The sequence below is a fragment of the Mustela lutreola genome, chromosome 4, assembly GCF_030435805.1.
Source record: "Mustela lutreola isolate mMusLut2 chromosome 4, mMusLut2.pri, whole genome shotgun sequence".
NCBI classification, from domain to species: Eukaryota; Metazoa; Chordata; class Mammalia; order Carnivora; family Mustelidae; genus Mustela; species Mustela lutreola.
The window spans coordinates 44466059-44479000 of record NC_081293.1 but is presented as its reverse complement, the minus strand read 5'-3'; the positions used below and the strand labels follow the sequence as shown (position 1 = coordinate 44479000).

The following is a 12942-nucleotide window of genomic DNA, read 5'->3' as shown; positions in this document are numbered from 1 at the left end:
GCTTGTGTCCATCTCACCAATAGGAAGCAGACTCCAAGACATTTCATGGCAAGTGCAAGGTCACAGTGCTGTTATATGGCAAAGAACTCAAACCCAGGTCCTCTGATTCCAGGTTCTCTGCTCCCTACATTTCGCGGATATCTTGACACTCTTCCCTGAGGCTTCGCAAAGGGTTTTATGGCCCTCCCAGCCCCATCTTAGGAATGATCAGGAAGATCTGTGTTTGATGGGATAATTACTGACAGTAAAAGTTAACGTTCAACATTGGAAAGTGGCCCTTCCCTGGTGGGAGTTTCCCACTCTGACCACTGAGGCCGGTGCTGGGAGCTCCCGGGCTGGGCATTTATAGCTCTGCGTGTTACAGTTCACTAAATACCCTCACATTCTTGAAAAGCTGGTTTTTTCCTCTTGGGAGCGGCTGACTCTACCCTTTATGAGAATTCCAGGGCTGCCGGTGGTGCCCTGCCCATTGGGAAACACCTTACTGTGTCACCCTATAAAAGTCTGAGGCAGCCCCAGGAGGACCTCTGCAGCACAGCTCTCTCCCCGGGACGTGAGGTTCTGGCCACCCCGCCATGAGGCTTCTAGTCGTCTCCAGGCTGCTCTGCATCTTGCTCCTCTGCTTCTCCATCTTCTCCACAGAAGGTAGGGCCCTCTCCTGGGGAGCCGGCTCCTGAGCAAAAGGCAGGGCCTGGGGAGGTTGGAATCAGGTAACATCTGAGGGCAGGCCCCCCAGGAGGCAGGCCTGGGCCCGGAAAGACAGGCTCACCCTCCGAAATCTGTGACACCTCTATCCACAGTGGCAGTACCCCCTGATCTACATCCATAACCCCAGCTCCCCTAACACACACACACACACACACACACACACACACACACACACACACACATACACACAAGCTATGTAGAAAGTGATGTGTGACTGCAAGCACACAACTTCCCGGCAAGACTGATTCTTGCACCTGAATCCTACCTAGCTAGAAATGCTGGAGCCACTCTGCTGTAGGCATATCATGCTTTCAGGACAGGAAGTTGGAAGAGTGGACTGTCTGAGTCCGAACATCTCCAGATCTCATGCACAGCAACCACGTACAGCAGACGCAGCAGACCAGATGCATGGGGTGGGGTGGAGGGACATGTTTTCTGTGTTTGCAAGTAGGGGAGATAGTCCTCGCACCTCTGTGGATATGCATATTTTCGCTCTCCTGCCTTTCTTGTACCAAGTAGCTATTTTGAGCTTTTTCTCTTGCCTACTCCACTAGACTATGCCTATTATTATGATTATCATTATTATATATTATTAGCAATTATGGTTATTTTAACATTTATTGGAGTTGGGGATACAGACATGTGTAGAGATGGAGCAAAACACACCTTCATGACTCAAGAATACCATGTTCAACATTTTATTTCTTTTTAATATTGCAGGCAAGCATTTTTTTTTCTTGAAATTGATATATCTCTATATGTTCAATGCTGTATCTCTTTGTTATCACTGTATTATTATAATCACCAAAGATACTTATGATCAAAATTATTCTGGAAACATTTCCACCAGAATATCAACAGCCATTGTCTCTGAGCTTTAGGATCATAAGAAGTATTTGTTTTCTAAAGTTTTTGCCATGAACATTGCTGCATATGTAATACAGAAAACAGTGATTAGAATTGCTCGTCAGCACCGTCCAAAGCAATGCACTCTACCAGACCTCGGATTTGGGGCCATGTGAGAGGCTGCCACTGTTACCTTAATGACAGCCCGTTGAAGATAAGTACCTTTCCCCATAAAGTCTCTAGTCCATTTAGGAGCATCGCTGGCATAGGCTCCAGTGTGTGTTATTTAAGTAATATTTGAAGGTATAACGTGCCATCCAGTGAATGTGTTATGATGAATTTCATGCTTCGACATTTAGATGGTTCACAACGTTGCCCTGTTTTACGCCTGTGGTAAAAAGCATATCTGTAATATCAAACATGTCTTGTATCTAAGATTATTTTCTTAGGCTAGATGGCCAAAGGGAGAATACTGAGTTAATGGGCATAGACACTTTGTGTGTGTGTGTGCACATTTTGAGCACTTTGAGCGATGGTGTTGTTTTTTGAACAGGGACGTGAGGAAGACGGTAGCTGCACACACTGATTTTGTTCTTTTTGAAGAAAAAAAAAATCACCCCCAGGCCTACCCTTCCCCCCTCGGCCCTCCCATAGCCTGGCCCATCCTGATTTTCCTTGAATAAATAGTCCTGACCCCTGCACCTTGGGAGTGGAGGCATAATCAAGTCATTCCTTCACAGATCCCAATACCATGGTGTCCCCTAAGGTGCCCCTCTGTGTCCACCCTCAGGGAGAAAAAATTCTAGTCATCTCAGCAGGCCCTGGAAACGCAGACCATGCTGTTCCCGAGTTCCTAACCCTGCCCTGATGACCCGGAAAGGTAAGCACCGCACCCTGTCCAGATGGTTAAGAAGAGCTTCTGGGGAGGCCATGGGACAGGTGGTACATGTGGGTCAGCCCCCAGCTGTGCCTGACATGGAGGGGCCACAGCAGATGTGACCTTGGCCTCGTGGAACTTCCTGTCTAATGCAGAGAACCATACCCTCCCCACCAATAAAAATCAAAGAAGTAATCATCTTGAACAAAATACTTCTGTCAAGAGAAAGAATGGAATGCAATTTGAAATGATACCAGGAACAACCCCTACCCTGGGTGGGTGACATCAGAAGAGGCCACATTTGAGACCTGAAGAAAAGCAAGGAGTCAGAAGGAGGAATGTGGAGGGGAGTGTTCAAGCAGAGGAAGCAGCAGTCATAGGGGCTTGAGATGGGCAAGAGGGGGCCATGGAAGACAGAAGAGAGGCTGGTGAGTCGGGGGGTGTCCACAGAAGCTATTACCCAAGGCAAAGCTGACCTTGTGAGTTGCACATGAGGAAAGGTGATCCAGTAGGGGAGTGGGATTCACAGGTTCAGAGAGTCCCAGGATACAGACTGGAAGTGCAGAGCTGGGCTCCATGACAGGGTGAGGCCTGGAAGAACAAAACTGCCCTCTCCCACAAGGCCTGGCAGGGGGGCACTGGATGCTGAAGGAGACAAGCCCAAGGGGGGTTGCAGACCCCCGGTTTCCAGCACTGGCCTAGGCTGGGTGCCCACTGGTGCATGGTGGTCGCTTGGCCCCAGCGTGCAGTTAGCACCACTAGACTTCCGCTGGCCTTCAGTAGAAGGGCCCCACGGCCCCGGGGCAGGCAGAGCGCACAGGGGAAAGCAGCAGAGCCTTGAGCCACAGACCTGACACTAATCCAGGGCTCCTGCCCCCTACTCTCTGCAGCCTAAAGTCCCTCCAGGGGTCTGAGAAGGCCCCATTCCTGCTGGCTCCCCTGGGGCCATGGCCCAGGGAGCCCATGACCAGAGTCAGAGCCTCCAACCCACTCCCAGCCAACCACTGAGAGTCCTGTGCCAGGGGAGCTTGGGTGTGAAGGGGAAGGAGGGAGGGAGACAGGGTAGCTTAGTATCAGGCCACTTCTCTGGAGAAGCTGACAGCCCCTCCTTCCAAACTGGCATCACATGAATTTGGGGCAGAATAAAAATAACCAGTACTCACACACTGGACCCAAGTGTGAAGCACCCGCCCAGGAGAGGTGAGAGTAAGTCACTGACTGACAGACTGCGGCTCCGCTCCCCGCTGAGGCCCCAGCCAGTGGTGGTGGAGGTGGAGGTGGAGGTGGAGGAGGAGGAGGAGGAGGAAGAGTGTTTCCATGAAATAAATAAGGCAAAACCCTAGGGAAGAGAGAAGTAGGTCCTTCGCTGCTGAGTGAGCTCATCCCCAAACCCCTCTCCAGGATGGACTCACAGGCTGTAAAAAGAAGTTAAGGATGTGCACACACGCACATGGACACACAAACATGCACACACACAAACACACAGTTCCTAGGAGAAACAGCCAGTGCTGTTTGTTTAACTCCTTGTGCACAGTACAAGGGCAGCTGTTTTGTTAGTGACTCAACACTTTAGAATAATCTAGGTGCATAACTTTCATGTTGACTCTGGATTTCTCTCTCTCTGTGTATGTGTGTGTGTGTATATATAATTATATATTTTTAATTAAAAATATATTTTTTAATTCAATTGCAGAAACTTGCAAACAACTTCGAACATAAAGAGCGTAAAGGTCCCTATTATATAATCTCATTTAAATCCTCAGAACCACCCCCAGGGAAGCATTGTCCCCCTTTTACAGATTGGGAAACTGAGACTCAGAAAGAATCTGAGGTAGAGTCAGGAACCTGTACCTATCCACCTCTTTCCACTGCAACAAACTGCCTCCTCCATAGAGAGCAGCTTTCCTGTCGTGAGCTCCAGAAGACATGCCCATGCCCAAGACCTCAGATTGCCCCAAAGCAGAACACCTCCTGGGCTGGAATCTCAGCTCCACCACCTGCTAGCTGCGTGCTCTTGAGCATGTCGCCCAGCTCTGCTAAGCCTCAGTCTCCTCACCTGTGAAAGGGTATGATACTAGAATCTACCATGCCAGGCTCTGGTAAGGCGTCAGTGAGGTCATGACTATAAAGACAGGTGTTAGCCTGTGACCGAGTACCCCATCAACACATCCAACTGTTGCTGTGGAGGAAGTCGGAGCCCTGCCAGGGCACCTGAAGAAGGAGGCCAGCGATTTCCACACTGAAAACCAAAGCCTAAGGTGGTTCCACCCGCCATTTTCCTGGCCCGACCCTGGGGCTTACACAATGCCGCCCAGTCAACAGCAGAGGGACTGGGGGAGCCACGCTCGGGGAATTTGGCCTCTCTACTCCTGTTCCCTGATATATGAGTGTCTGTACACCTGTCTGTCCGAGGAGAAAATAGCTGAGTGTGCCGAGAGGATGTCCCTGAGCTGACACCACCAGCACACACGACTCTTCAAACGTCTTTCCAGGGCTTTGCTTCATATGCAAGTGCAGTGCTAGGCCTGTGGGCATTACTGAAAGTGGCAGGCACAGGACTCTGGGTCAGTTCCACAAAACCAACACCCAAAATCGATGGGCTAAATGAATAGCCAATTTGCTGAATTTACTGCATTTACCAGTTCACTAAAAAAGAAAAAAAAAAGAAAAGGAAAAAAATACTCTTCCAAATATTTGAAAAGTTGTGTATAGTGTATAAATCTGTATGGCAGCGTCTTTTTTTTTTTTTTTTTTGATGGAGTGTTCAATTTGTGAGCTCTGTTAGAGTCTGAGGGACATCAGGGTGAGGCAGCCGCAGAATGACAGCTGTTTAGGCCCCACCTGGGGCCTCTGTCAGGTCACTTTCCATCCAGGTGTCCCGAAGCTGTTGATAAGAAAGCTCTGGGGGGAAGGCTAGGAAGTCTTTCTGGAAGACCCCTGGAGCATGAACATGTACCTGCCCCTCCCACAGACTGCCCGGGACCCAAGAGTTCCACGCCACCTTCCCTGTTTTGAAGACAAGCAAAATTACTTGACCCACAGTAGGGAGACGGGGTGGGATGGGCCCAGAGAGATTCTCCCCTACTATGGGGTTGTCCTTGTCTTTGAGAAGGAGCCCAAACTGCAGAGACAAAGATTACCCACCCAGGACCACGAGTGTGATGACTTGAGGGTTTTGGTGAGTTTGGGTGACACCTGGGTGGACACAGGGCCAGTACCATGGACCCTGGAAGGGAGGAGGTGAAGAAGGTGCCCTGTCTATCCTGTCCAAGGGCTCACTAGATCAGAGGCTCTCACAGCAGTAGCCTGCTTCCTTGGGATTATACTTATGAGCCATAACTACATAACAAAACACTCCTGGGGCAAGCTCAGGTCATGATCTCAGGGTCTTAAGATCGAGTACTGCATTGGGTTCCCTGCTCAGTGAGGAGCCTGCTTCTCCCTCTCCCTCTGCCCCCACCCCCTGCTTATGATCTCTCTCCCTATCTCTCTCTTAAATAAATAAAATCTTAAAATAAAAATTCCCAACTTCAGTGGCCCAAAGCAACATGTATTTCATATTTTCCACGAATCTACAGGTCAGCTGAGCAGTTCATCTATGGTGATGTTGGCAGGGCCCTCTTACATGTTCAGGGGTTGGTGATCTGCGAATGTGGGATGATCTCAGTCGGGCACCTCGACCCTGTTCCACATGGTCTCTTGTCCTCCAACAGGCTAGCTCCAACTTGTTCACAGAAGCTGCAGGGTTCCACCTATGTGAATGAGGGCACCCCAGGCTTCTTGAGGCCCCAAAACTGGCCCACCTTTATCTCTGCTGCATTCATTTGGCCAAAGCAAGTCACCAGGGCAGCCTCGCTTGAAGGAGCAGAGAACTAGACTCCCTATCTTGGTGGAGAAGATACAAAATCACATTGTCAAAACAGGGTGGAGAATTGCAACTATATTTGCAATAAGTCAACCACTGTATTTATTGTAGGAACCAGAGAAGAGAGTCTTGGGGATCTGAAGGAGGGGGACAGGGGGTGGAAACAGGGTTCAGGAATCATGGTCCTCCATCAGAAATGCTGGTGAAAAATCCTCGCAACATGATATTAATAGAAAAGATAATTTCACACTGTATAATACTGTGACAATCACATTTGGAAGATGAAAGTGCTTTCAAATAAGGGGGAAAAAATACAAAGAAAACCACACCAATACTAGCACAGATTCATGGTTAAGATATGAGGCCATGAATAAATTATGATAATTAAATTTATTTTTTATAGTCAGTAGCTATACAGCAATTATTGTATAGCATTTACATCTGCTAAATCACAATAATTTTAAGAGTTAGATGCTATTACTGTCCCCACTTTTACAGATGAGGGGCCAAAACGTAGAGAGGTTGAGTCCTTGGTTGACAGTCACCCAGCTATTAAGTTGGTGGTAAAGCTAGGACTTTGAATCCAAACCCTCTGGTTCCAGATTCTGTTTTCAACTCTCACACCACTTTGCACATAGTAACAATCTGGAAACTGAAGGAGAGAAAAAAAATAAAGAATAATCCCATCACAGCAACTTAATAACTCTTCTCATTCGTTTCTTTCGTTTTTATCTTAATGCAACCATGTTTCATTTTTATTGTATCTCATTTTTTTCATGTTAAAATGAACATTACATCATGAGCATTTTTCTCCCTGTTGCTACCTAGTCTTCATAATCACAGGGTTTTATCACCACTAACCATGTGCCATTGTAAGATACCACTACCAACATACTGTTTCTCCACCACGCAATATTCAGTTTATTTTCAGAAATTTTTTTTCTGGTATTCAAACTATAAAGAACAGTTTGTTGCCGGCGGGGTTTTTTCTTGTGCATTATTCCTCCCATAAGTGGAACGGGTCTGTCAAGATGCAAACATAGCTTTGAGACACACGTTGCCTGCAACACGCTCTCTGGGAGAAGAGAGCCCGAGGGGTCTGAGGGCCTGCGAGGACATATAGGCGCACCCTCCTACCGCGGCCATCAGAAAAACGCCTCCCAGACCTGTCAGCTTCAGTAAACTGTGCTCTTGACGGAGCCAGTTTAGCTCATAAGCCGCCTTCTCTCCATCTTCTGCTGGTAAATCAGATTTCTTGCTGATGCTACTAAATAAACTGAACCAGTCATATTTGCCATGAAAGGTCCCTTCTGGGCCTCCGTGAAGGAGATAAGCTTCTTGCCTTGATTTTTAAAAACTCTTTGTGCCTAGAAATGAACCTTACTTGTGTTGTCTCCTTTCTCCACCCCAACTCTGCCTTCCTCTCTGACTCTTGTCTGCACCATCACCTTCCCAGGGCGCCGTGTGAGGATCTGCAGACTGTGTAACTTCAAGCCAGAGTCCCGGCTTTGGGTGGTACCTGGGGCTCTCCCGCAAGTGTAATGTTCCCCAGACAAGGCTGCATGCAGCTGAGACCCTCATGCCCAGTGCCCGAGACCTCCAGAAGTCTTGGGTTCTCCCAGGATGCTCCTCTTGAAGCTGGGGCTGATGGCAAAGATGTCAAGAGCTTTGGCCCATGGAAGCTTCTGCCCATGAACCACGAACCTCTTCTCTTAAAGACACAACATTTCTTGCCTGCCGTGTTGGACTGTATTCATAATGCCTTTTAGAAAAACCTGAACCAGAATTTTCTAAAAACCACAACATGAATACTAAGGTCAAAACTCTGGATTGCCTGTCTTGCTGTGGGACCTTGAACAAGTAAGTTAGCTTCTCTGGGTTCATGCTGGCTTCAGGGATGTAAAGTTCAGAGAGGAAAAAAACCCTCCAGGGAAGACCCTTCGGTCACCGGCATCAGTGGGTTTCACTACCCTTTTCAACCTTCATAGCAGTGAGCTGGGAGGTTGGAGGGATTCACCTTGGGCAGAAAGGGCCCTGAGAAAGTTCTGGAATTCCCAGAGGCCAGTCCCAGTTGTGCCACCAACTTTAAGAGCTATTCAGGTTCAGCCCACCTGGTCTGAGTCCCCACCTGGCCCCTCCAGTGCAGACGGTCAAGATTCCACTGTGACGTGGGGCGGCTGCAGATCCAGACACTTTCGAGCCTGCTAGGGTGCAGGGTAACAGGCCCCCAAGAGCAGAGGCCAAGTCTGCAGAGGCTCAGTTGTCCTGAGATACGCATAGCCTTTATCCACCCCACCCCCGATAGCCCCCTTCCTAACTTCCTGATGTGAGTCTGCTGGAAAGAACACCAAAGCTCACAAATAATAATAAATAAATGCATAAAACCCATGGCACATCCCAGTTTGAGAAAGACAGCAGTGCGGCCTGAGCCTCCTCTGCTAGAGGAGACCTGTGCCCTGAAGCCTCTCCTGCAGCCCACCCCTTCATCACAGCAAAATCTAACTCTGAGAAGGAAGAGTGGGCACTACTAACAATGGCAAAACTCTTGTTCTGATACACCAGGACTCAAATCCCAGTCCTGTCCAGGATTTTCTGTATGACCCGGGCAAGTCAGTTCCCTTTTCTGTAAACTGCAGAGCCCAGGACCCATTTGGAGGGCTGACAGGAGGCTCCCGCATACAAATGGATGTAAAGGGCCCACAAAGGGGCTGGCACACAGACCGACTAGCTTCAGGAAGTCCCTGCTTTCCCTGCCCTCCCCCAGGGCTGAGCTTCTGCCCACAATGAGCCCGGGCTCTGGAGCTGTGACTCAGACTTAACAGATGGCCCAGGTCTAAGAGGCTTATCTCTCTGTAAAGCTTCCTTCTTATCTGATTCTCCCGGCAAGGTGAAAAACCCCTCCCCACACCTCCCCCATAGCCGTGTCTGTGAGTGCCAGGCCCACCAGGAGAAAGGCTGGTGGGCAGAGGTTCTCTGGCATGGGGCTCTGGGGACAGCAGTCCCAGGGTCAGCCAGAACCCTTACCTTGCCGTCAGCCAAACCTTTCACTTCCATTTCGGAGGCTGCATCCATGGGCTGGCTCCTTCACTCACTCACCCATCCCCGCAGTAGGCAATGGTCAGACAGCGCTAGGTTCTGAGGCTCAGACATGAACCAATGGGGTCCTTGCGGGCTGAGAGACACTGGGGTGTGAGCACAGGGGCAGAAACAGAGGGACGTGCCCAGAGAGGGAGGGAAAAGATGACCTGACGCTTGAGTTGAGTTAGGGGAGAGTTCCAGCTGGAGAAGGGATGTGTGGGCGTAAGTACAAGCATGTGTAGATGTGTGCATGTGTGTACGTGTACGTGTGCCTGTGTGGGGCGGGGGGTGAAGAAGGGAGCAGTTAAGGCCAGGCAGAAGACTTGAGTGAGAATTCCCAGCAACTGGACAGCAGGATCAGGGGACAAAGGGAAAGCAGAGAATTCGATCTGCGGTGTCCAGACTGTCATTAGATGCTGAAAGTTTATCCTAAGGACGATGAAGAGCCGGATGTATTTGCAAGCAGGAGGGAATGCAGAGAGGAAGGGCCATTAGGAGGAGATGGAATGAGCTGGAACCAAGGCAGGGCCATCGGCAATGCACAGAGGAGAGGAATTAAAGGGTTCTGAGTACCAGCGAAGTGGCCTTACAGACTTGGTAGCTGGGTGGGCTGTGGACACAGGCCCACGGTGCACATTCCCGTGCTGGGACAGACCCTCACCAGGAACTCCCTTGACAAGGGGCACCACGCAGCTACCAGCAGGGGGACAGCTGACTGTTCCACATCCCTGTCCCCAGTCCTTCCCCTCTCCTCTCCATCACCACCAACCCCACCCCCACCGTGCAAGACACAGACAGATAAGGAAAATACTCACCCTAACTAAACATGTGTGCTTGAGAGTCAGCCAGGAAAAACAATTCAGAGGCTGTGTGTCCACCACTGAGCAAAGTCTGACCTTATGCTCAAGAAAGCACAAGCCCCAGGAGCCTCAGCGTCCTTGTCGGCAGGAAAGACCAGTTTCTTAGTGTACACAAATAAAAAGAGGACACGGCCAGCCACTGAGGGAGGGAGGAGGGTGTCTGTGGGGCAGGAATGCAGCACCTGCAGCTCTGAGCCCCCTGCTTACAGGGAGACCAGCCCCAGGTAGGATGGGCAAGGACTTTCAGGGACACCAACCCCTCAGAGCAGCCCAGGCCAAAAGTGGGAGGCACAAAAGGGAGCGGAGGGCTCTGCTCCTCCTGCCTGCCGCCCTCCAACTCCCTATCTCTTCTTCCTCTGGGAAGTGAGGGAAAGTGTAAGACCCTCTCCCAAGCAGAGATGCCCATGCAGACCTGGAGGCTGGCCAAAGGCCAAAACCTTTCCTTCCCACTCTCTCCCCTGTGGGATGTCACCTCCAGAAGTTGCACCATAAAGAATGTCACCCTCGAAGGGTAGATCGAGTCTACGGGGAACGTCTGATGAATAAGGTTATTTGAGACTACTGGGGATCCTGGGGTGTCTGGGTGGCTCAGTGGGTTGGGCCTCTGCCTTAGCTTGGGTCGTGATCTCAGGGTTGAGCCCCTAGTCGGGCTCTCTGCTCAGTGGAGAGCCTGCTTCCTCCTCTCTCTGCCTGCTGCTCTAACTACTTGTGATCTGTCAGATAAATAAATAAAATCTTTAAAAAAAAAAAAAAAAAAGACTACTGGGGATCCCATGAGTACTCCAAACATCCAGAAGTGACTTGAGTTTATAAAACTCGAATTCTTATTTTGCCCTTAATTGACTCCCTGAAGAACCTAGACAGAGTGGCTGCTGGCACTAGTGTCACTAGGGAAAGTGTGCAGTCCCCGTGGCAACCTCCTGGCTATGGAGGACACATGACAAGGTGACAGAGCACAGGCTTCACAGATGTGGGTTCAAATGAGGGTCCTGTCAGGTGCCAACTGGGTGACATCAGGGAGGTCAGGTGTCCTCTTGGAGCCCCAGATTCCCCACCTGTAAAATGAGGCTGACCCCTTGCCACACAGGGCTGCTGGGGAGACTAAGAAAACAAGAAGTGCCCGGCTCTGAAATAGAACCAAATGGTGGTCACAGACCTGCTTCCACCAAACTAGACGGATCCAGCTCTCGGCCCCGTCCCCACTGCCATTCAGGATAGGGTCCTCCTGGACCGATCTCTTCCCTGGCTTGCCACATGCCCTTCATAGCCCTGCATGCTCACCCGCTCTGCTGACTCGGCTCCGAGCTGATTTGGGGGCAAACTGTGCAAGGCAGACCACCTTCTGGAGCGCAGCAGAGGCCACACGCTGACTGGCTAATGGTCACGAGCGACCCCCCACGTGACTTCCCTGACTGACTCCACAGCATCATAAAACTTCTAGGGTAGGAATGTGTCCAGGCTTCTAGTCTGCTGTCCCAAGCAGTGGCTGGACCTTGTCTGTTGACTAGCAGCTTTGTAGCTTGTGGACAGGTCCAGAGGCAACTGGCAGAATTGTTGTCAACAGCTCTGCCTCTGGAAAAGATCTTCGGTTCATCTGTTGTTTAATCTGTCAAAGCACACTGCCCCTGAGGAGTTGCAAAGTGTGAACCAGAAGGTGGGAGAGCAGAACAGAAAAATAGGTTCTTCTAAACATCAAAAGGCAGCCATGTCGCTTGTTCAATTCAGTGTTTATTATTATTTTCAAAGATTTTATTTATTTGTTTATTTATTTGACAGAGAGCAAGAATAAGAGAGCACGAAGCAGAGCGTGCAGCAGGAGAGTAACAGAAGGAGAGGAAGAAGCATGTTCCCTGTTGAGCAAGCAGCCAGACACGAGGCTCTCGGATCATGACCTGAGCCAAGGGCAGACACTTAAGCAGCTGAGCCACCCAGGGCCCCCATCAACTCAGTGTTCAGAGACACTGTGGGTATGAGCACATATTCCTGTGCGGCAATCTCCAGCACTCTCTGCTGCCTGTCCCTCAGCCTCTTCACACACTAGCCTCCTGCCTGGCTCAGGAGGCATTCAGTGGATGCTCGTGCCTACCGCAGTCTACCCACTTAAGGATGGAGGGAGTGGGAAGGAGTGTGTCAATGGCATGCAGACGATTAGCTACTGACTAGGATCAAGAAGCAAGAGTTATGATGTCATCAAGGACCTTGTCATGCATTCATTATTCAGTCACTCCTTCAGCTGGTCAACAACTACCCACTGAGGACCTACTATGTGACAAACCCTGTGCAGATACTGAAGAAACCTACGCATGACTCCGTCTCTGCTCTAAATGGTTCACAGCACTCTGTGGGAGATAACAAGGCAGACAGATTACAGCACTAAAGGTTTTTAAAGACCCTGTCAACGTCCCAAGTAGGGACCAATTCCTCTTGGGGGCAGAAGATGTCAGAGGGAAAAACTCTTCTGGAGGAGAAGACATTCTTTGCTGTGTCCCCTACCTAGACTTAACCAGGAGGCAGCCAGGATAGCAGAGGAAAGTAGTGTGGCCTGAAGACAGGTGACATCAGGATGGAGCTTCTGCCACCTGTGTGAGTGTCAGTGGCCAAGAGTCAGCATTACAACCCAGAAGTCCAAACCAGTGGGTACTAGTACCAATGAGATGGGTACTGGGGAACAGGTGGCAGCCCCAGACTCCTGCCTAGTACCTCAGTTA

The 12942-nt window shown here is 49.9% G+C and overlaps 1 long non-coding RNA gene across 1 annotated transcript; it reads left to right on the top strand.

Moving 5' to 3' along the window:
- Positions 1–488: 488 nt before the first annotated feature.
- Positions 489–12025, top strand: LOC131828756 (uncharacterized). The gene is made up of 4 exons (XR_009352564.1): positions 489–645; positions 2345–2434; positions 7753–8156; positions 12011–12025. It is a non-coding gene; the product is annotated as an uncharacterized LOC131828756 (long non-coding RNA).
- The last annotated feature ends 917 nt before the right edge of the window (positions 12026–12942 follow it).